The sequence below is a fragment of the Ammodytes marinus genome, assembly GCF_949987685.1.
Source record: "Ammodytes marinus genome assembly, chromosome: 21".
NCBI classification, from domain to species: domain Eukaryota; kingdom Metazoa; phylum Chordata; class Actinopteri; order Uranoscopiformes; family Ammodytidae; genus Ammodytes; species Ammodytes marinus.
In genome coordinates this window covers 17013771-17037696 of record NC_137225.1, presented here as the reverse complement: position 1 = coordinate 17037696, position 23926 = coordinate 17013771, and the positions used below count along the sequence as shown (strand labels likewise).

General features: G+C 42.3%; 1 protein-coding gene across 9 annotated transcripts in view; it reads left to right on the top strand.

Annotated features, from left to right (window-relative positions):
* The window catches only part of kiaa1217 (KIAA1217 ortholog), a 107744-nt gene that overhangs the window by 22858 nt on the left and 60960 nt on the right, over nucleotides 1-23926 (top strand). Inside the window, exon 1 of one of the 9 annotated variants that reach the window (XM_080050368.1) lies at nucleotides 17817-17904. The exons of the other annotated variants lie outside the window; for them this stretch is intronic. The gene's annotated coding sequence lies outside the window, so the exon portion shown is untranslated. Of the gene's footprint in view, nucleotides 1-17816; nucleotides 17905-23926 lie in introns of those variants that run through there. 9 annotated transcript variants of the gene reach the window in all.

The following is a 23926-nucleotide window of genomic DNA, read 5'->3' as shown; positions in this document are numbered from 1 at the left end:
TGAATGATACGAGTCTCAAGTCAGTTGCAAGTTCAGCTTTTCTTTTGATATTGTATGACATCATTGCATTCAACAACGGCCCAGCAACACTTTGGCTTCTTCTGTTAGGCGTCTTTCATCATCTACAGTATAATGTTCTGTTTAGTTATGGCAACAGCATGTGGATGGTACCAAACTTTACCCCCCGTGTGTGCTTTTTGAATATCTACAACCAAAACAGCCTCCATCCTGCTAAGAAGGCTTTCAACAAGATTTCAAACCTGGCTGCAAAGATTTCCTTCCATTCAGCAACAAGGGCATCAGTGGGGTCAGGCACTAATGTTGGCAGATAAGACCTCAATCGCAAAAATTCTTTCCAGGGGTGTTGTTAGGTGAGGTTGAGGTCAGGGCTCTGTGCAGCTGATCCCAGTCAAGTTTTTTTCCACAAATTCTAAACGCAGGTTAATTTATGGATGGTTTTGTGTGGTCCAAAAGGTCCCATGAAATATGTGTTTTTTCTTTGACAAACACCATTTGAATCAGCTTATTGATCAATAAGCTTATTGAAAGCTTATTGATCAAGTTGGATCAAGTTGGCTCAATAATATTTGTAAATGACTTTGAAACCACCTGTGTGTATTGAATGGATTATTTGTGCGTTTAACTTTTTTCATTTTACGTATTTATTTGTAAGAGGAGTAATGTGTTATTTGCGTCTCCAGAAACGACAAAGGCTAACTTTTAGGCTTTTAAAAGTTAGCGCCTGTATCGGACAGAGACTATGTATACAACACCAGCTGAGCAAGGCTGACCAGTAGATGAGAACATCTGGAACGGTTAAGGACTTAACCTCCAGCTTGCTCTCCTATCAATCTCTGCTATCTCTAAAACCTCCCAGACTCTTTGTGTCTAGAACAACTTGAAAGTATTTCACCTCTTGTGTAACCGTTTGATCTATTGCCCCGTCATGCGGCATAATGCTACATCTGCATTTTCCTTAGTCATTAGCCCCTTTTACACAGAGATTGCGGCATATTGACGGAACAACATCACTCCAATATGCCGGCTTTGCTTGCTTCTGTGTTATTTACACAGAACCAAGCAACGCCGGCCTGCTGGCGCATCAGTAGCCCCTTTTACACAGCGCTCCGGAATGAAAGAGGTGCTTGTAAACAGCGTCAGGTGTGACGTAAACATTTAGCGCCGCGCCGGTCAGCTGCTTTACAACAACACTGGCCGGTGAATTGAGAGCAGAAGTGCTGGAGCTTGCAGTAAGAGGGCCGTATTTTACTGTCCCCACGATGTGCCAGTTGATCTCGCTACGCGCTGAGTCCAACATCACTGGGACAGTTAACCAAACTGACTAAATCAATCCGACCGCTCCACCTCTGTGTGTGTGTGTGTGTGTGTGTGTGTGTGTGTGTGTGTGTGTGTGTGTGTGTGTGTGTGTGTGTGTGTGTGTGTGTGTGTGTGTGTGTGTGTGTGTGTGTGTGTGTGTGTGTGTGTGTGTGTGTGTGTGTGTGTGTGTGTGTGTGTGTGTGTGTGTGTGACAGGTTGGTTGTGAGCGAGTCTCTTTGTGAGGGCAGCGATCTGCCAATCAGACAGAAATAAAGTGTGGATATACGCTCAGACTTAGGATAATAATAGCGGCGGCGGAATGTGTTAGCAAAACAGTAGCTCTGTGGCTAACAGCTGAGCCGGAGCCTTCAGTCAGCTGAAGCAGACAGTCTAGCGGGGCGAGCAGACTATTCCCCCGTTACTAGGTCGACCTTCAAGCTGAACAAGAGCCCTCCGCTGCGCGTCGGGCTCCTGCTTCAGCTTGTCGGTCTTTATTTCTAGCAAGTGACCCGTTCGCTATACTTTATCCCTTACTTAGCCTAACCTAGCTTTCCCATTGTACAACTTCTCCTGGGCAGAAATAGACTCATACACTCTGCAAAATGAAGCGCGGGGGTTTGGATTGAGCAACGGACCTTATGATCAGATAGATTATACACCGTTCCTTTTATTTGGTGATTTTTACGGGACATCAGGCCGCCGTGGTTAATGTTAAACACACGTCCTTCAACTGCTAACATGGTCGCATGTTTAGAACGTAGACTATGGAACGTCAAACGCCCCCCTGTTCCGCAACAACAAGCTGGAGCATTTAAACAGAGAGGCGGAACTGATTGTGTCGGGAATCTTACTACCCCCCGAGGTAGTAAAATTCCCGGAACGATCACTCGCACCTTTCTTCCCTCGTTCCGCAACTGTCGCATTTACACAGCAGGGCGGAGGGCCGAAAGGCCGGCATATTCCCGGCTTTCACTGGCTGTGTAAAAGGGGCTATTGAGACACCAGCACTGGCTTTTTCAAGATTTGTTACTACATCAGTATGTGCAGAGTTGCTTCAGCTTGTTTTCAGAAATGTTGCCCCGGGTATATTAATGTATCTGTGTTCTTTTACCTGTTGACTACAGTGTTTAACAGCTCATGGATGTGAATCATTGGCATGATAAGCAAAACTTGCTTCTGCATGCTCACATATCACTGTGTTCGAGTCATACACTCCCTGTTGATAGTTGTATTGGTGTAGCTATGACAGACACTTTCACAGATGTTGCCTTTGACTTCTTTTTGAGGGGGGGAAAAGTTGAAAAAACAGCTTAGTGCAATGGGAATGAGTTTGGAGGATTGGGATGTGATCACCCATTTATTTGACATTAAAGCCAAGAGTAAGGATTACATTAATTGCGGCCTCTCTTGACTCTTTAAACCCCCAGTTTTCTCTCTGTTTTTTTTTCTTCTTTGAGAACTATCAGGCACACTGCAAACATTATTAAGATTACAAAATACTCTCCCGACCACATCAATTGGCCCACAGAAATGGATATGATTATGTCCTGATTCTCCAGAAATCCATGTTAATTACATTATGTACATACAGTATCTGGTCCAGAATTGGATCGTTCACACAAGTTTCTGACACACTGTGCCGTGTCTTGAAAGTGCACTCTGCCAAAAGGGAAATTTGGGGGAGTGAGTTCTTTCTGTACTATCCAGACTCTCCTTATTTTTTCTATGAATGGACCATTTGAAGTCTGAGAGAAGGCTGTTGATTATAAGCAAACGCAGCCCATTCTGTCTTGGAATGGAGAAATCACAGACCTTCAGCATGTGCATTGATATGATTTACTTACCGTTATGTCATGGGTTTTTCGTTCTTGTTCCTTTGAGTCAGAAAATACATTAAATCCGTCAAAACCTGTTGCACGAGAAATCACCACACTATTGACGCTATCTCAATAGTAGATGTAAGATGAGAACAACAGAAAATAAAGTAAAAACGGCATAGCATTCATTATGACTTCCTATAACCCCTTCATTTATTTGTTTTTGTTAACCCTTAAAACCTTTTTAAAATAACTTTTCATCCAATTGCCACAACACAGGAAGCGACAATGCCTTGATGCTTTCTCAGCTGCGGATGACAACTCACCTTTTGTCTCGGGCTTGTCAATAAGTGCCCGATGACTTGAGCAAAGTCCAATGAGTCACTAGAGGAGTGTATAGTCGAGTGAGTTAATGGTGTGTTCACGGAACTCGGGGTCTGTGTTCACAAAACGAGTGCCTGTGACTCATCCCTCAAACCGAAACAGACAATAATCGGGCCATTGGGCAAGAAGAAAGAGCTTTGCTTATGTGGCTATCACTGAGTGTGTATTGTAAATCCTCCTGCTGGGTCTGCTGTGTGTTTTTCTTTAGGGGGGTTGTGTAGCTTAGGGCGAATGATGCTTCTTCCTGATTCCTGATGTTGTGTATAGCTCTCAGCAGAGGTGGGGGAGATTGGCAGTCTCAGCCATGTCAGATTACAGATAAAACAAAAGGCTTAATCTCTCTAATGCCCACCCTGACTGCTGCAAGTCCTGAGGCTTTTCACTTGTTCAATTCAAACCGATGTCTACAGCTGTTGCATATTTACTTTCCAGTGTGGCCTGTTAGTTTGGTGTGATTACACAGCAAAGTCTTCAAAACTAATACTGCAAACGTGGCATGAAATTCCATTTCAACCAGACATCTCACTATAAAATTGTTTGTTCAATGTTATTGTGTGTGTGTGTGTGTGTGTGTGTGTGTGTGTGTGTGTGTGTGTGTGTGTGTGTGTGTGTGTGTGTGTGTGTGTGTGTGTGTGTGTGTGTGTGTGTGTGTGTGTGTGTGTGTGTGTGTGTGTGTGTGTTCTAGTGTGTGTTGGTCTGTCTGTTTTTCTGTGTGTGTGTGGCCATGAGTGCACACTAATGGCTGCATGCACAAACGGTTAAGTACTCACACTCTGTTGTTCAGATGATACAAATTGCATGTCCCGCTGTCTGTGTTTATTTTTGTTCACATCAATGCTGTTTCAGGGGGAATGGATTTTTCATTAACATCGTTCATTAATATTTAGCGTTAACCATCTGCTAGAAGAATACTCCATTGAGGTCATTGAAATGATTTCTGTGTTAATGTAGAATAAAGATTAGAAGATATGTTTTACCAGAACTGAGTTCAAGGTTAGCTTGAAATTTAAAGGGTAGTTTGGGGGGAAAGGTGCTAATTCACTTTCTTGCAGTGTGTAACTTCAGAGCTGAAGACTTTCGATAGTGCCCTGCTTAAGCAGTTTTCCCCTTCTTCCATTCTTTTTCTTAAGATAATCTAATTGCCTAGTGGCCCTAGCTCAATGACGTCTGGACAGAGTATATTGATCTTCTCATCCGACTATTGGCACAAAAAATGTGAATATGTGTTAGGCCTATGTCCCAAAGTGTTGACATTTTTATTGAAAAGGGAACACAACAGCTGACTTATGGTGTCTACCTACTGTATGAATGTGTATTTGTGGAGCACATGATTAATCATGGGGAAGCTACCTCATAGGGAACTACACTGTCAGATGATTAGGACATGTGAATTGTGACGTGGCTGGAGACAGGGGTTGAACGGAAGGTGAACATAAAGTACACTGCAGTTACAATCAGTGATCAATATTTAAGCTTGACATAACTGAAATGTCCCCACTGTTCCCGCTTTCCAATAACCACAGTTATTCTTTTTATTTATTTATTTTATTTTCTGGGTCGAAACCACAAAAGAAATGTCCAATTTCATCATCTGGGAACTCATTTTCCTTCCATGCATTGTCATTTTATTTAGAGAGAGAGACGAGAGTGGAGAGAGAGAGAGAGAGAGAGAGAGAGAGAGAGAGAAAAAAAGCGTTTTATTACCTCAAGCCATTGGAAGGCTTGAACGGCAAGCTGTGAAATCCCGGGTTAAAAAAGGTCAGGACCTTCTGACCTTTAGCTGACACTGTGTGGCTATATGTCCTCGTATTAATCATATCTATAGATGACAATGAGAAGAGAAAATCAATCACCAGCACCCAACAATGCACCTAGAGGTTTGAGTTAAACCACATGCTTTCTCCAGTTGTTTATGATGTTCCTTTGGGTCTCACTGTGAACCTTGAGCAGCCTCTTTGATGAAAATATAGAATGTTACTTCCTTCTCCAATGAAGGGCCTCATGGTGTTAAGGTCACCCTCAGAAAAAAAACGATAACTTAAGTCATGCTCAGTGTTAACAGTTTTGAGTTCTCCCACAGGACGTACAAATTCCAGCTTTGAAAAGCATTTTTTGAAAGTGTAGTTTTGGTTTGCGGTCAGAAAACAAATGCCATTTTCTGAGGACATAGAGGGGGCACACACTGTGTTGACTTCCTGGTTGATCCCTGAACTTTATGAAGGGAAGTGTCGTGTCTTATCCACATCCGAATAGAACATCTTCACTTCCTGCTCAGTATAGATGGCTATTTATAAAATTCAAAAATAGAAGCATCCTGCATGTCTCGAAGCAAGCAGCGTGGTCATTAAGGATTTTCCTCTTGACTTAAACCTTGTTGTCTTTGGTGCGGCAACTGCAGCCTTTAGCTTTTTCCAAACTGCCCCGATCTGTCCCAGTTTCCAAAGCCCGAAAGTGACAAGAGTTTGTGAACATGCAGTATCTAGTGTGACAGTCACACAGCTCAGCAAAATACAAGGATACAAGGAAACTTCATTTATTTTACAACACTTTTTGTTGATCCGTGATCCAGATACTTGCAACCTCACATATAATATCTTATATCTAATACATACTGTAGATGGATGTCTGTGTTTGATAATCACTTTTTCAACCAGGGAAACCTATTCAATTCTCTGTAGGCTTTTTAATTTTTTTAATTTTTTATGAATTCATTTATTTTGTGATTCAATTACATGGAGCAAATCAAGACTGGAAATAACTTCTGAGAGGCCTGAGGGTGGGAGTTTGTGGTTCCAACTGGAGCAACACATTACCCTTGTGTTTAAGCCAAGGCAGTGGCTCGTAAAGATTATTGATGTTGTACACCATGTGATACGAGTGCTGAGCTGGATGAGGCGGCATTAAATCTCACTGATGTATAGGCCTCTTTCTCCCTCTCCCTCTCTCTCTCTCTCTCGCTCTCTCTCTCTCTCTCTCTTTCTCTCTCTCCCTCTCCCTCTTCCTCTCTCCCTCTCCCTCTCCCTCTCCCTCTCCCTCTCCCTCTCTGTCTCTCCCTCTCTCTGTCCTGGGAGAAGGAGAGGGAGGCTGACGGATGAGGAAGAGAAATTAAAAAGTTGCAGGGCAAAAAATGCCAGAAAAAGAGCTGGTTCGTACATTGCTTTTATATTTTCCCCCACCCCCTCTGAGCTGCATCAGTAGCATTTATTGGTCACAGTCCATCTGCTTGTCTATGTGTCAGAGTGTGTGTGTCTGCGTGTGGACTTGCAATTGCATAGCTGGGAGCACATTATGCACTTCAGACAGGTGCATGTATCAACATGTATTTAATAAAGGTGAATGCGGAATGCGACGTAAAACAAACAGAGTGTGTACTCGCAGCTGTAGTTACCTGTGTGATTGTTATGGACCTTATTTACGGTCTAATCTGACAGTATCGGTTTCCCGGCCGCAACAAAAGCTCCTCACAACAATAGGCCCTACATTATGTTCACCATAGCTGCTGCAGTACATGGATTATGAGTAATGGCGCGGGCAGCACTGAGAGCGCATCTCCTTTGCCAAAGGGAGGTTTGCGAGATGAGACGCATATATTGCATCCACTCTAAAGCAACTGTTGCTCTGCGGGAGAGAAGCCCACCCATTTTTTTTAAACGTCTGTCTAAATATGAAACTGATAACTCAGGCATTTCCCTCCTTTGAAAAAAAGTATGTAAACTACTCAACCCCTCCCCAAAAAAAATCCAGGCTGTGTTTATTTGCAAAGGCGACTGTTCCCGTTTCTGCACAGACTCAGTTAGCTCGTGTGTGGTTTTGCTTTTAGAAATGGATGCCAGCAGTAGTGGAGAGAGGTTTTTTTTTTCTTTTTCTTTTTGTTGTTGTTTTTATGAGCTGTGCTGCTTCGGGCCTCCGATAATAAGTGCAGCGAACAGGATATTCATAACTGACACGTCAGAAAGTATTTTCATTGCCCGTGTTATATATGGATGCTATGGTATTGGATTTTATTATGGCAAGGCACGGTGAGCCAGCTTTACAATTCAAACTTGAGGGGCCATCAAATTGCTTTACATAGGCAAAGAAAAGCATTAGAATGACATTCATAAAAAAACAATTAGCATTAACAATCCGAAGAATATAATGACATTTAATGACAGAAAAATACAAATACAGTACACCAGGAGGCAGGAACACAGTTTGCTTACCATTTGATTACAGCGAGCTCTGATCTATGCTTATCTCCATCCTTACGAGGGCCTGAAGCCAAAGTAATCACATTAATTATAATGAATTAATCGGGAAGATAGAGAGTGAGGGTGTATATCACGGTTGCTCCCGAATCAACAGCAAAGCAGCAAAGTGCACACAGAATGCTTCTTCTTGAAAGGTTGCAGTGCTCATATCAGGCGCTACAACATCCCAACGGTTAATAACTGCATGCCAACCTGAAAAAATATAATTGAGTCAATTTTAAATGCAACTCATTTGCTTGTACAGAACAGACAGACACTGTGCGGTAATTGTCACGTGCTCAGCTGGCTCTCGGCCCCGTCATAGTTAACATAATGACTGTTGGATAAAGAGAAACACCCATGGAGCTGCTCTGAAGACATTAAGACCACCGTGACCCGTGTGTACTGAATTATAAACTCCTGATTGTGTGTGTTCTGCCAATCTAAAAAAAAAAACTAAGAGGGGAAAATTCACAACACAGATACCTGTTTCTTCCGTTGTATCCTCAATTCTATCTCTGACTCTGAAGGTTTACTTCTGCTTTGCCCCTGCTATTATCAACAGCTATTTGTAGTTTTACATCCCATGCTTTCTTCAACCTTTTTTTGCAGCGCTGACAATCAGTGCAAGGCAAGCACCTGAGAATTGAGATATGTCAGTCCCAGACATTCAACCAATTCAAGATTCAAAGTGTTTATTGTCATATGCACAATAAGAAACATGTTCTCAGTCATACAATTACATTTTTCCTTTGTTTTCCACAGACTGAATGCCAAGACAGAAACATGAAAATATGCAATATTTAAGTAAAATAGAAACAAAGCAGCAACAATACAGAATACACAATTAACAGGGCAAATAGAAGAGCAGCAAGTAGGTAAAACAACACATTTAAGTTAAAATGAAATAAAACAAAACGGAATGGTGCAAATCCAAGAAAGTGTGCCGTTGTGCATAACCAAAATGACATGTCCGTTCAATGGGTGTAAGAACTTTACTGTGTACTTAAAAATAAAACAGACTTCCTGGCCACATGTGGAATGAATCCCCTCATGTTAGGCTTTTTGATAGGAAGCAGGTGTCCACCTCACATGAATTCCTCCTCACAACACTTAAGTCATTGACATCAGGTGAAAATGTGGTGAGTTCCTCCCCTTTCCATATTGAAGAGTTCAATAGCTCATGGCACGTTAGCAGCGCCCCCAGCTGTACAGCTAATAGGATTTCAGGTTGAACCTCTATTCATTTTGCCCACACTGGAGTTTCAGTCCTCGTGGAAAGGTTTACGTGCGCGTCATGCGGTTTTGTTTATTTTCCACCCTTAATATTAAAGTCCGAGATGGGCTTGACTGTACAATTTTTTTGTGCATTCTTACAGTATTAAACACTAGAAACATTGAATCAGGGATCATATGTGCTCCCCCCCATCCACCCTCTCTTAAATCCGGGGATTTTTTCGAAAGGGTGGAATAATACTGTTTGGTAGTGCGATGAAGTCATTGGTAAGACATGCTTTCCAGCCAGGCAGCTAAAGCCATCATGAGACTGACACAGCGTTTTAGCTGGGGCCTGCAGTGAGGGAGCCAGGGGTGGGGGGTTTGTTGGGGGATTTCTGCTAAACTTATGTCAACAGTCCGCTGGTTTAAATACTCAACAGAAAAAAACTGGGATGTGCACGAGAATTTTGTGACAGCCCAATTCTCCAAACTCAATTTTTGTTTTGTTTTGAGGTTTATCTTTTCCTCTAGTCTGACCACCACTCTTATTCCACTTGAAGTATTATTAATCAAAGGGGGTGAACATCATGTTATCTGTTTCAGAGCTGGAAGCTGGATTGGGCGCAAATTTAATAGACCATTCAAAGCAAGTGATGGGAGGATACACATATGTAATCCCCTTTTATTACTATACTTTTCATGCTGCTCTGTGAAAAAGTGGACATTTATTTTTTTAATCAGATTATTGTGGCCGTGCAAAAGTCAATTGTGTGTGTGTGTGTGTGTGTGTGTTGGCTGCAATATGTCTCCTTGGATTACACTCAGCCAAATCGTCATGATCCTTCCCAGCCAACAGTTTTGTTAAGACGCCCAGGAGAAGAATGTAGATGGGTTTTGATGAGGCGTCACAAATTCTTATCTAACGTCCCCTTCTTATGTAATGGCTGATTTCCTATGACCGGAGAGGAATTGAGAAAAAGACAATGTCGGGGGCAGAACAGGCAAAAACATTTCTGGTGTTACACAACAAGGATAGACATGGAATAGGGTCATTTTGAAATTGGGGGCAGCAGTGTGTATTCTTTTGCATGGGAAGAAGGCCTCCAATGTGCATACAGTATGTTTCATCCCTCTCCCACCTTGGCAACATATACATCACAATCTCGCAAGTACGTATCAAACAACATGCACACAGGTGTATAGTAGTACCTGCACAAATAATGTGTGGAAGTTCCCATGGGTGACAATGGTGGTCCATCTGTGCCCCAGGCTTGTTGATGTCAGAGAACACACACTGGACTTTTGGTGATGGCACACTGAATATCCGCTTCGAATATCTGAAATAGCCCTCCATACTGTCCAAGTCTGTTCCATCCACAATGCTCTCTCTCTCTCTCTCTCTCTCTCTTTCTCTCTCTCACTCACTCACTCACTCACTCACTCACTCACTCACTCACTCACTCACTCACTCACTCACTCACTCACTCACTCACTCACTCTCTCTCTCTCTCTCACTCAAACTTTAAAAGGTTGACTCATAAAACGGGCCTAGCTTTGGAAAACAACAACATGCAATTAAAGCACATTATGTCATTAAGAGAAACTTGAACATGATTCATGAGATGTATAGTTTTACAAGTCTGACATTGTTTTTGTCTCGCTGTGACAGCGTGAAGTGTTCTATGCCTTAATTTACATTTGCCTGCTTATTAGGAGATGCACTTTAAAATAAATCAAGTTGATTTTACTAAAATGTTGCCAGAAACAATAATGGCAATTGAATGAAAAGTGTCATTTGGTCATTAAGCATTGTAATAATTCAATTAATGACTTGATTAATTACAGAGATGATGGAAGTTAAATGACGGGGTAATTAACATACTAAAAGCAGTATGGCTCTTATTTTGCTAGTGTCTGTAATTATACAGATTTATTGTTGGTATATACGGATGACTTCACACTGTGACTATATGGAGCCACACGAATGCTGCAGATGTAATAAGAAAGCAGTCAAACCTCATTTCTCTTTTTACTCTCTCCCCACTCGTTTTCTTTATGCTCTTGGAGACAGAGTTTTAATTGTGACGGGGACCAAATGTTTTTCGGCGCTGCATATTTCACAACACATTTTGTTTGTTGTTGTTTGATCCCCTGAAATGCTTTTGACAGGCCGACAGGGAGCGTCTCTCATATCAATGGCAGAAGCCAAGAAGGGTATGATAAGTTGCTGAGGGAGGCCCCACAGTTCACAACAACGCAACAGCTGGCAGTTAATGTGATGTGCAACCAGCAATCATCAATTATTCATTGTTGAAACATTTCCCCGAGTATAGCAATAAAGGGTGCTTTTATCGATGGGGGAAATTACTTGTATCTTTTGGGGCTGCTTTATCTCCAAATTCCTTGCAGACTTGTTTTGCATAATAAATATTCTGAGAAGAAGGTGCAACACTGCAGCTAGCTATACTATAGAACCCCTTGTTAATGGCTAAAAGCATATTTGTTCATTTTTCCTTTGACATAAAATAAAACGACTGATAAATATTTCAGCAAATTTAGTACTCATTATTCTTGGCCATTGTAAATGCATTATGTAAAGACCAATAGGCCTTAATCTGCTGTTGCACCACAAGGCTCTGAAGTGCACTCATGGGCCAACTACAATTAAGGTAAATGCTTTGAGTTAGTCTATAAACCTGATTAGGAATTGCATTTCTATGACAACAGAAACACATGTATTTGCAGTTATGGTTTGCTGGGCTGCACTTGCAATCATTTGGAAGTGTTACGTAACAGAGTGGAAGTAAGAGTGGCAGAGAGAGAGAGAGAGAGAGAGAGAGAGAGAGAGACAGAGAGTGATGGACATGTGGAACCAGGTGGGAGAGGAGAAGAGCCTGGTGGTGGCGCACCAATGTTGTCAAGCTTTTCACACACACACACACACACACACACACACACACAAAGTCACTGTCTAGGGTCTATTGACAGTTAAAATTGTCCCTGAAAGTAGCTGTAGCCGTCAAACACATAGTTGTTATTAGCAGCATGAAAACCTTGAATGCCAAAGTGCACAGAGGGCATGTCTGTGTGTCCATAACAACATCAGGACAACAGCTGTTAGAGGTAAGACTGTTGTCAGTTCAAAAGCTTCAGTGCTCTTACAAAAAAAAGGTCTTTCCAGCTTGTTCTAGTTTGCCATTACTGCTTATTAATACTGTGACCTCACTCACTGGTCTAGTTTTATTTTAGTAGATCCGGTAATCGCAATTAGGCAATAATTGCAACCAAAGCAAAGCTTCCCAAACACTGCAGTCTGCTGGGAAATTAAAGTGTGGTATCAATCGAATCATGCAGTAATCAGACCAAATATTTTGTTGTCTCCACTCTCCAGACGTTGCACTCTCTTCACTGCAGCCCACATGTTTACCTTGGCCTCTCTGCAATATTCTGGTGTCAAGCAATATGCAATTGACTTTTGTGAAGATGCTGGCCAAGAACAAATGCCCACGGTTTTGGGGGAATTAGTTAGAATCACATATTAGCCGCAAAAGCTGCAAAAACTTAGTGTTGACAATTCAAATATTGCTTAGACACAGGTGTGAGTAGGTCTGTGTGCAGGTTTGTTTGCCTGTGTTGTATTTGTAGTAGTTTGTTCAGACTGGTGACATTCAGTATTTCATGTATTTGAAATCTGTGATTACTTAACTTGTCAGATAGCAAAATTCTTGCCCTGCCTGTGAGCATGTTCTAGAGTAATTCTTATACTATTGAAAGCTGTGGTTGGCATTTATACTGTTGTCAAAATGTGCATATAAACCATTGTCTACATAACAGGAGGATACAAGAGTTGTTTCATTCCAACACATTCCTGCCACCCATCATGTGATATATTAAAGTCTGGGCCTTATTTCTAGAAAGCTGCACATTGTGTTGGTTTCAGTGTAAAGGCATTGTGTGTCTGCATTATGTGTCCTTTGTTTTCTTCTGTAATTAAATGATTGTAGTAGTAACTCACAGGTCTACTGGATGGAATCTTGAGAGTTGTTGACTGAGAGAAGCACTTTTGTGTAACATCTCTCTTTACTCTGGTTTTTCTGCAGTCTGAGATTGAATTTCTGAGATTGTCTGACTTGAAGGCTGATCAACACTGACCGTGCCTCGCCACAGAATGATACACTCACGTTCTCTGTAGGAACTAATCTGGGATGCTGCCACTTGTATTCAGTGGTGTGTGTGCCCAGCCGGAGACAGAGAGCACCAATAGGCAGACAGAAACACAGTCACGTGACCTCTCCTCTGACCCTCTGGGTGAGTTATGTCTCATTGTTCCTTTCTGTCAATGTTGCGGCGGGGCCACACAGTACAATCAGACTGGCCTCATAGTGCCACATTCACTTCACCAACCCCGGCTCTGATCTCACACCTCTCACTTCGCATTCTCATTACTTCAGGGCTGTTATTAATTTATTTAATCAATAGCTCTTCAACTCAGCCCCCCCCCCCAGAAATCCACAATGGCAGGCAGATTCACCAAGCTGCTACATCAGGTTATGAGCATGAGTTGTGGCATCTCTAGTACAGACCCACATGTGTTTGTGATGGGTTAAATATAAGCTCTAACACAGTGTTGAGCATTAGTTGCACAGTGGAAGCAGCATCTTGTGACAGACAAACAGGTAAAGTAATCAACTAAATATTGAAATAATATAATAGATTTTTTTTGTGTGTGTTTGTCTCACACTACTATACACCAGTGTCTCCGTTGCTTCCATCGGCTAAACTCTCCATCCTCCTGGTTGAAGATTACGAAACTGGCTTTGAAATAGAGCACAGCAGCTCACCAAGGCTTTGGATGATTTGAGGCTGAATCTAAGTAAAAGGCAGTTTGGTCCAGGGGCTACAGTGTTATCTAGGTGGATGGCACGTAATTGCCTTATACTGTACATGAACCTATCTTTACATACGGCTAATACATGCTTAATGGGTGATGGGTAAAGTGTTACAATAGCATCAAAAACAGGAACCCATTATTATAATTAAGCTGTAAACGTGTTTACAATGTTGGCAGACATTCAGCACAACAGTAAAACTGCATACAATATGAAACTTGCTATGAAAATCGTATTTTACGTTAGCCTGGTCAAACCAGACCATCGTACTTCATTTCATTTGTACAGAAGGTCTGGAAGTGCTGTAATTGGCAAACGTTCACTCACTTGGAGGCGGGTGTCTGTCAAAGTTTAAAACTATTGGATCTGCCCAGTGCCACTCTGGATTAGCCAACCAATCAGGACAGGGAACTCGGAAATTTCCGACTTCACTACATATTGTAGTCTATGAATCTACCGGTACCTGGCAACAGTAACTTGTTAGAGCCTAACGTTTAGTTATATGGACGAGAAAGGTTTTAGGCGTCCATACTTTCGCGAGCAGATGCACTGGAACACAGACAGGTCGGAACTCGGAACTACCAAGTCGGAAATCTCCTTCTTCCGAGTATAAAGGAACGCAGCATTCAACTGAAACTGGAGCGCGACTTCGACGTCATCGTTCTCAGCCACTCGCTCTGTTCGCTGATTGGACGATTGTAGATTCTCCGGAGAAAACTGGGAAATGCACTGTACACCCAGACTGACTACTGAAGGGAAAATGAAATTTGTCCGAAAGTAGGCGGGCGGGCGGAGCCAGGCTAATTTTACGTCTGTCTTTTACTCAGATATCTTAGTGATAGCTCTGGAATCCTAATGTTTTTGAATTCATATTTTTATGGATATTTCAGCAACGATGCAACAGCTGCATTAGAGTTGCCCCATGAGACATGACAGGCTGTCATGTTGGATAACAGAGGTTGGATAACAGAGGTTGTCACAACCGCGATTCTTCTTTTGTGAGATGACTCATCTTTACCGAGTTTGACATTAGTGCTTGGCACTATTTTGTTCCCAGTTTTTTACAATGTAAGAGTTTCTTTCTTTCTTTCTATTTAAAAAAAAAGCTGTCTTTGAGACTATGATGCCTTTCAATCTCTTCTCCTGAGTCGACTGACATGTGTGGTACAGAAAGTAAAGTGCCTGTCATCCTTTCACTCCCTTTGCTCAAGTCATAGCCTAACAAGCGCAGTGGAGTTCAGCCTCCTTCAAAGCGCACAGGTGGCTCATTCACTGTGTCACTGCAGGACTGGGTTCCTCAATGGCAGACTGGCACAGGCTGAGGCTCCAAACTGAATAGCTTCAGGTGTAATCCTCACCTGCTCTCTTGCTGTTAAATCCCAAATGTTGTGATTTATTTTGCCTCCCCACTCTCCAGTTGTCTGAGTCTCTTTTCAGCGATGGATGGATTTAGCACCAAGGGGATTAGTCAGAGTAGATTCTGTTTATACTTTTCATGCAGGAAAAAGAAAAGTGATGTTATTTTCTGTTTCACATGGCATTATGGGTTCAAGACACAACCATGAGCACATTGCACACATACAGTTTAATATATGCACAACTGTACAAATATAGCACTGTGTAGTACAGTTCACTGCACCTGTCTCCATGAATGACTCTGCGCGCTGAGTCAACATCTCGCTCTCTTTCTTATGGTGGCTTAAAGCAGCATAAGAACCAGAAGCTGATGCACAAAGCCTCCACACTGACACACCTGAGCCACAAAGGGAGCGACAGAGCATATTTTCTATATTCAAGTCTGTGCTGTTTTTAACTGCTGCTTTGAAGCGCTGTTATTTCGTGGACCTGAGCCCCTAAACAATGAACCAGACCGGCATCTGTCAGTTTGGGGTTTTCTGTGCTTATGTGCACAAGAGGGGAAGGGTCCACCGAGGAGAGAGTGGCCGCTCCCCGCTCCAAACACATGGTGCCCAGACTAAACAACAAGATGAATGTTTCCTGAAACCAGCCTGGCACAGAGACACGCCAATCTGCCCGTGTGTGTGTGTGTGTGTGTGTGTGGCTTGAATGAATCGCATTCAGAGCAGAAGAAAAGGACAGATTATACTAGAGGAGAGGGGAAGGAATGAGTCGAGTGGATAGGAAGTCAGAAGAGAAGGGATTTAGTTAGCATTGCACACAGTAGCGTCGGGTTAGCAATAACTCCAGTTTAATAGCATTTAGAAGCATTGTTGCTAAAAAGAAGTCGGACGGGGTAAGAATTATAAGCAGTGAGACTGTTGTAAAGGTTTTACAGAGGCACTCCAACAATTACACACATCCACCTCACTTAACTCCATGAGCAGCGGGACCAGTCAGCCTGTTCAAACATTTGTATAATGTCTTCTGAGGTCGTTAAAAAAAAAATCTTTAATTGGACCTGGACACTATACATTTATGACAGGAAGCCTGCATGTGGTATTTACCAGGCATGGAGGGCATAATGAAATATGTGATAAAGACGTTTTTGTGTATAGGATAGCGTAGGATACAGTGTTTTTGTAGATACTAGATACTATAGACTCACACTAGGTACTAAAAGAAAAAAAGAGAGTGAACGCCAATTACCCAAACTGCCCATTTTAATTGGTTCACTCTATCCTACCAAACCTATTGTACTTGTTTGTGCCATTTACTTGTGCACTCAGGGATTCTTTCACACATTTATGATGCTCATGAAGTTGCTTAACCTTAGTCTATCGCTGACTATCTCTGCAGTACAATATTTAAAAAATGCCCCCGAGCTGTCATGAACCAGAATGATCCCTTTTAGCACATCTCCTCTAGCTGCATTTTAATTACAATGCACAACAATTCAGCTTAAATTCCAAACGTATTTTGCTGCTTCCACAAAACTGCGTCCAAGTAAAACATGTGTTTCCAGTTACACCACCTGAACGTCCACAGTTTGCTCTTAACTCTTCCACAGCCCCACACTATAGGTGTTAGCGCCATGCGATGACGGAACTGTTAACAACACCAACAAAAGCTCAGTGTGCTGCTGTCAAACCTGTCTCCTCCACCACACGTCACCTTATACGCCCCCCTCCCCCTTCCATCACACCTCCCTCCAAACCTTTTAATTCATCCCCAAAGCGTGGAAAAGAGCTAGCCTTATTAATGTGCTGATGGTGCCGGCTTTGCTCAAAACAGGGAATTTTTAGAGGCAGTGGGCTATTGGGAGAAAGGGGGTTGAGGTTATCGTGGTTAAAACGTTTGGCAGACTACATGGGGAAAGGCGCCATGTTATGGAGACAGAGCTCAGAGGTATTCCGGGGGGCTATAGCCTATGATTGGGGCCGAGCCTCTTTTTGCGGTTTGTAGCAACAAGCTATTGGATTTGGAGAGAAAGTTCCAGACACACACACACAAACCCAACCCTTTAGTCAACGCTGCTTGTTAGCCCCCCCCCCCTGTTTTTCTTCCCCCCACGCCAGAAAAAGTGAATCTGCAAGACAGTCAACCTGGAAGCCCCCTCCCATAGCCTATATGTTTTTCTTCAGACTATACCTATACCTTGCTTGCTCCCATCCTCCGTATTCAGCTTGTAGTTTGCCAGTAGTAGTAGTAGGAGATATAGTTCTCCACACTGGTTGAGGGGAATAGGACTTCAGGTTAGTGGCAAGGGGTCCTTCTCGGTCAACAACACACACACACACACACACACACACACACACACACGTATACATGTGACAAGCCCCCCACCAAACAATGGCTGTTGGCTGAAGGGGAACAGGGGGTGGGGGGGGGGGAAAGTTCCTTGGATGGCCTGATTGGAGCATAAACAGCAGCCCAGGAAGTGCTGAAGTAAGAGAGAGAGAGAGAGAGGGAGAGAGAGAGAGGGTGGGTGGGAGTAAGGGAGAGAGCAGCAGGGGAAGTGTGCAGATCTGCCAGGAGAGAGCAAAAAAGTTTTGGACTGCGACGGTGTTCGCGACTGTGTCTTAGTTTGTGTCACTCTGGTTTGGGTTTTTTTCCTCTATCTGGACATACTATACTGCAAGAGAAAGGAAGGTGAGTAGCTGCATCTCATAAGGACACATACACACACACACATAGAGTATATCTGTCACACAGATGTGAACTTAAAAAACCCACACATGCGTACGAGTGCAAACAACTCCCATCCTCCTGACTGTCCCCTGCCCTCTGCGGCTGCCTTCAAACTGATGTATTCCGAGGCGAATCTTCTTGCATGACTTGAGAAGTGGCTTGTTAGTAGCATACGCACTGTCATTTTAAATTCCAGAGTGTATTTATTTTTTCTCGAATGGCACTCCTCGTAGTGTCCTTACAGTAATGTGTGTGCTGTTTACTGATGGTTTCCCTTTGGCTCCGGGAGCTGCTTGTTTTGCATAGTTGTTTTTGTGCTGCCTTGAACTGCAGCCAGCCATTCAGTGTGTGAAGCAAAAAAAAAGGGGGGGGCATCTAATGTGTGTTTGGCTGTGTCTAATTAAGCTAATGGGGGGAGAGATGAGTGGGGAGTGCGGGTCAGACCAAGAGAGGTTGGAATTGAAGACACCATGGACACTTTCAGGAAACACAAATCTTCAAATAACTCATTTGTATCATTCGTTTTCCTTAATTATCACACTATGCATAACTGTTTCTTAATATTTTGCACATGATTCTCACTTTCTAGAATCCAGATTAATAATATTATGTGTAGATGGCAGTGGCATGTATACCAGCTTCATTGTAGATGTTTGCCATGTATGGTTCTCTGGTTCAAATGGATTGTTAAATTTGCCCTCTGGGGAGATGCTGCATTCCTCTTCTCAAAGTGGACATCAATGTCAGTTTGAGTTTGCAACTTCAAAGACATGTAGGTTTTATCTGCAAGCCATTGTCTGTATAAGTGACTGCTATTTCACTAGTTTGTCTCCACACTGCAAACAAAGTAGCATTTCAGGTTTTTTTATTGTCTTAACAAGCCTGTTTTTTTTTTGTCTGGAGCTCTCCAGTACCGTTGGAATTGCTTCTTCTTACTTTTTCCGCTGTTGAGTAGATTTACATCTGGAAAAGACTGCTCTGCCCCGAGCGCAGGCAAATGGAAAAATTAATAAAGAAAAACAAATTCACAGCCATTCACATGTGTGAGGTCTGAATCTCACTTAATGTCAAACTTTGTTTACATTTTTTTTATTAAAACGTTCCAATAAATAATTAAAAAAAAAACAGCAACAGCAGATCAGGAAGACTTAGTAGGTCTAGTCAGCAAAGCAATAAGCTTTTACTTTAGCTGCAGCAGTGTGTTGTATTTCATTCTGGAGTAATACAGGTATGTTACAGTTCCATAAGGCAGTAGTAGTTACTATAGTCAGGTGTTCAGTGATGGGTTTTGATCTGTTGTGTCTGTTTCATCAACTTCAGTTCCTCCGCCTGAAGGCACGGTAAACAGGTCATAGAGGAGTGCCTCGTCAGAAAGACAAATGATCTTGCACCCTCACACCCCTTCCCGAAGCCCCCCTGAAACCTCATCCTTCATCACTTGTTTCCGGCACTTTGACGGGCGCTAGACTTGTCTCTCACGAGTTTTGTCTGGGCTTTTGCTGATGTAGCAAGTTGTCAATTTCTCACCAGACCAGAGGAAAACTGCTATTAACTGTATGGCAGTGCTTTTTGCTGCCAGTTGAATTCAGCCAAGCTATTTGTCTTAAGTGCTAGCATATGAGGCGCTGCGATCCTGGCAATGTTTTTACAAGCAAAAGGCACACACACACACACACACACACACACACACACACACACACACACACACACACACACACACACACACAGTAGCCCCCTCTCTGACCATATGCCTCCGTTTTGTCTGATACCATTACGAGATAGATGCTATACGGTTACGTCGGTCTTGACCACTTGATTACCTGGCTAGACCGCTCTCTTGCGTCTGTATCCAGACATAACAGATCACTGTCTGGATGTGAGCAAGAGATCAGGCACTAACCTGGGCCATATGTATTAGCCGATGCAAATCTGTTGCTGTGAAGTTTGATGGCTTGCCACGGGCCATTGACCTCAGTGGAAACACACCTGGGCCAGTGGCATGTGGCCGAGCGGTGCTCAGGCCAGGGTTGGGGTGTTGGGGGTTGGGGTGTTGGGGGTTGTGGGGGGCTGACCAGGTGTTTCTCCTGTGAGCTGTCTACACTGTCATCCCTCATCGGGGCCCCAGCCAGCTCACGCCACGTCTCATTGAGTGTCGGTGCTTGATCAGGCCTCATTACAGAGCTTTCTTTGCAGCTCCTGTTTGTGGTTGAGTTATATGATAAAACATATGCAGTGAGTGAACAAAGCTCCTCAAAGTGCATTGGCTTGTTTGATTGTGTTTGTAAAATTAGCGGAATTGACATTCAATATAGGTTGTGTCTTAATACAAGGGTATTAAAGGTCCATTTCACCCAAAAAATATACAAACAAATTCAAAATTGTGTCCAAATTTTAACCCCATGGCTACTATCGTGGTTTGAAAGTTTCTATGATTCCCGACTTACTTCTTCTTAGGGTCACCTCACAGCTTTTTGGGGACAGTAAAGTGTCCATTGCTTGCTTCATTTTTTTTGTTCAATAAGATTCAAGATCACATTTTATTCTCCATTAGCCACGAATAACTGATCTCATTACCGAGGAAGATTTTATATTGTTTCAGCAGCTTAGACCAGAAGCTGTCCTCATGGCCACAAACAACTTGAGTCTATAATAGAGGTGGCGATGATTGCAAGGTGTAATCAGACAAAAATCATTATCGCGCTAATTGACTTCTTTGCGTTGTAAATTGACCTCATTTTGAGCCAAATCATTTACTGCGGAAGGCACTCATTTGAAAGTCTTTTATTTCTGCAACGAAGGTAAGAAAGTAGAGTTTCACACCTTATCTTGCCACACCGTATAGGAGCACAAGATAAGCCATTTTCTATTATACACTAGTAATGATGTATAAGTGGTTGTGTCTCTCTCCCCTTTTTCTTTGGTATTCATAATTGGTCTGAATGGAATTGAGTGATTGTTGCAACTAGTGGAAGGAATCTAAAGTAGTTACTGTAGGCTCCAAAGAAACGCCTTGAGATGCAAAAAAAAAATATATAAGCCCTGCAGAGTTTTGAAAAGTGGGCACAATAGAGGAGGCAGTGATGTTGCAAATATGTTTTCCCTGATGTTGTCTTTCATTGTTCTGTTGTCGGGAGGCTTATATTAGACGTCGGCGTCACTGCTGTGTGCTTTGCTGTGACAAGGATTATCCACAGAGAGAGAAAATCATGCTTCCTATTGTGATGTCAGATGCTAGGGGGTAGCCAATGGAAAATTTGCCAAAACACAAAATTGGATTGTTTGTAGGCCTCGATGCAAAGAGCATGTTGAAAAAGTCACTTAAGGTCAAGCTACATATGGGTGGAGCTGCAGTAAGAAGAACACTGTTAAACATCTGGTTATTCGTCATAAAACTGTATTTTATTTCATTGAGGAAGTATGTCTTCATTTTTGTAAAAGTGCCCTACTTAAACACACAAATGTTTAAAAAGAAACAAGCTTTTCCCCACTCTTCAATCCCTCTTGACATACTCACATACTTCAATTGACTCCACCTTCTCAGCGAAGTCATTTGTTTGACAATCTCCTCTGTCTGTGGCAATAATGGGAAGGGTGGTAAGACAAATGTTCCCTCCCCACAGGCTCAGAGGCTGCAGCAGACACTGTTCCGATGCTCTTCATTCACTATTAACCCCGTCCAGCCCCCACACAAGCTCCTTTCTCCCAGAGTAAACATCCCTCCGCCTCTCACATCCGTCTACTCCTTCAGGCATTTGGTTTGACGTGGTGCCTCCCAAAACACACAGGAACATACCAGGGCTGTTTTTGTCCGGTGACGGACAGGCTTTGTGTACACACAAACAGGAATTGTATGTTTTCTGTCAGTCGAGCTACAACCGTCCCTGCCCTCTGGGAAAATTGATCTCCAGACAGAATTGATCCTTAGATAAAAAGCGTATTCAAATGAGGCCAGGTTGATATCAGAGTGAAGATGAAATGCAATAACAATGTGCTGTATGGAGTAATAAAAATAGTATAATTTGTTACAAATATATAAAATGCCCCTATGTATCAAGCTTGAAAACGTGATTCTCATTCTTTGTTGGTTTATAAAGCACTGCAGGTTTTCTGTCTTCAGAAAGTTTGTTAATTAGGCAAAGTCTAAATTTGAGTATTAAAGCTGCATAATCCCAATAAATATAGATGAGATTTCTGTCCTGAGCCCTATTTAACAACCCTGCTGTGTCTTGCCCTTTTTTCCCTCAGAAGTTAGCTTTTTTATATTCTCTATTGACCGAATTGACCGCTTGCTAATGAGTCATTATCGTGGCATGATTTCATAATTACGCCTCTGCCCGAAAAACTCTGTCCACTCTCGATTAGCCACGCTTGAGCTTATAAAAAGCCCTATTTCCTAGTGTTCTCCTGTGACACACAGGATGTTTTTCCTTAAGCTGGGCTATTCTAGGAGCAGCGGCTACCTTAGCTCTGGAAGTAGAAATGTTTCTACATGGTCCGTTTTGGTCTGTTTAAATAACTCCTTCCTGCTCCCACTGATAAATACAGTAGGCCATGTAAATAGTGGAAAGAGGCCCAGCCGAAAGGTTTAATGAGCATCAAATGAAAACCGTTTCAGGCTAAATGTAATAACAGATGCACAGAGAGAGTTGCTATTTTTTTTTGCACAGTGTAATGATATGTAAAGGACCAGTATAACAAAAAAATTTACTCTGAGGACTTTATTTAAGTAGCAGTAGAAGGCTTACACAAGTGTGACACTTCTTAACATCAAATCCATGCTGGAGTTGATAACAGATTTTGTCACACGTGCTATTGCCACATGTTGGGGACAGGGAAGTCTTGCAGCTGCAGTTTCTGCACTAGTTTCTGAAGGCTTAATACCCAGCCTGCCTGTGGCTCTCAAAGCCCAAATCATAGCCGTTGTAGACTTCAATCTTCTCAAGTTATTAATATATACTTTAATAGCTAAAACAGCTGTGCACTTTAGTATTTAGCGAACATTTCTTAAACAGGGGTGAATAAGGTTTTTGTGGGGTCTTTGGTTACACAGACAATATTTTACTTTTGATTAATTTGTTGTATCATTGATTTAGTCTTTCCATTTGATTGGTTGAAGAATAATATAAAATATCACCAGACACAATATTCTATCATATGTGTTACTTTTAATAAGAATCCTCTCTGTTAATAAATCATTGGAGAATGTTTTTTTTCTCTCTTATTCTATAGCCTCTGGTCCAGACTGCACTCTCTGTGCCAGTGAGCTTTTCCAACTCAGGCTCCCCTCACAGCAATGAAAGCTATCTTGTAAAACCTGACATTTTCAAAGTTGTGAATAAGTCTTTTACCATTCTCCTTCACATCAGTACCCTGAATAGATTTCAATGGCATTCCTAGTGTTAATAACCAGCTAAATGTGTCCCCGGTGTGAAACAATTCTTTATAATATTTTAGCACTCTTTACAGGTGAAAATCAAAATAGACGTTAGGTATTTTCCATCTGAGCTTGCCCAGCAGTGACAGGCTTCCTCGTCTGAGCTTTGAAGGCTCCTTCACAGACATGGTGGGAAACGTTATGTTTTAAAGCTCATCTCAGATCACAGATAATATCCACATTGCCGGGCATTCATAAGCTTCACCAATCTATCATTATGTTTCCCATAAGTGGGGGGGAAAACTATGGCCAATAATGGGTTTGCTTAGAGTTTTCTATTCCCCCAAGATCCCGCTCATTTCTCTACCTAAAAAACTCAAGACCACAGGACATTCCACGAAGTTCTGAACATTTCCATTGATTTCTTTTAATGGCAGGAAGAGTGGAAACGGCCCTGTCACACACACACACACACACACACACAAACACACCGACACAGTTCTATCCCCCCTGTGCCCTTTGTCACCTTTTTTCTTAGCACTTTGTTTCGAAGTTTCCTTCCCGTCAGGTTTTCCAGTTTCACAAGAGAGTGTATATCGTCGCCGGCAG